General features: G+C 47.8%; 1 non-coding gene across 1 annotated transcript; it reads left to right on the top strand.

Annotated features, from left to right (window-relative positions):
- Window positions 1-216: 216 nt before the first annotated feature.
- On the top strand, window positions 217-350 carry LOC130859717 (small nucleolar RNA SNORA70). The gene has a single exon (XR_009055274.1). It is a non-coding gene; the product is annotated as a small nucleolar RNA SNORA70 (small nucleolar RNA).
- The last annotated feature ends 700 nt before the right edge of the window (window positions 351-1,050 follow it).

Below are 1,050 nucleotides of genomic sequence, written 5' to 3' on the forward strand. Positions count from 1 at the left end.
GTCTAAATTTGGGAAGCTCTAGTAGCTTAGCTACAGCCAACTACAGTGTTATCCAAACCTCTTCAACTCCAGACTTCTCACTGTCATTATGAACCCATCAAGTGAACAAAGAGTAAGTAGAAACCTCTGCTTAGTCTTCTTCATTTGATCATTCCTCAAATATATACTGAGTGGCTACTTGTGTCAGTAATCTACAGCTGCATAAAAAGAATCTATTTGCAGTCAGTTAAGCCAACCATGCTCTTTTCTCCATGGGGTCTCAGTGTGCAATGGCTGCAAACAGCAGCCTCCTCGGTAGTATATGCAGCCAGTTGCCTGTATGGGTTGCCCTAAGGGACAGGGAGACAGCCCTTTCCAGTGGACATTCACAACTGGCATGCTGTCGCCAATCTAGGCTCCAGACAGGTATGCCCAGTGCCTTTGGAAAGCCCCAGGGCACAGTGCCCAGGGTCCACATTGGCCAAGTCATAATGTCCATCCACACCAAGCTGCAGAACAAGCAGCATGTGATTGAGGGCCTCCTCAGGGCCAAGTTCAAGTTCCTTGGCCACCAGAAGATCCACATCTCCAAGGAGTGGGGATTTACTAAGTTTAGTGCAGATGAATTTGAAAGCATGGTGGCAGAAAAGCAGTGGCGCCTCATCCCGGATGGCTGTGGGGTCAAATACATCCCTAATCATGGCCCCCTGGACAAATGGCGGGCCCTGCACTCATGAAAGCCATGGCACTGTCCCTTCCTTACACCCACCAATAAATCCTACTTACCTGTCAAAAAGAAATAAATAAATAATCCAAACATGGGTGGCTTAAAGCAATACACAATGATTATCTCACATCTTCTTTTGGTCAGATATCTGGGCCCAGCTTACCTGGGTCCTCTGCTTCAGATTCTCTCACAGGCTGTAAAGAAGGGGTCATGGGGCTGTAGTCATCTCAAGACCTGACTGGGGAAATATGCACTTCCACGCTCATGTGTTTGCTGGCACCCCCAATTTCTTTGTAGGCTGTTGTTTAGAAGCCACCCTTAGTTCCTTGCTCCATGGGCTTCTC

Source organism: Hippopotamus amphibius, chromosome 8 (assembly GCF_030028045.1).
Source record: "Hippopotamus amphibius kiboko isolate mHipAmp2 chromosome 8, mHipAmp2.hap2, whole genome shotgun sequence".
In the NCBI taxonomy this organism is placed as follows: Eukaryota; Metazoa; Chordata; class Mammalia; order Artiodactyla; family Hippopotamidae; genus Hippopotamus; species Hippopotamus amphibius.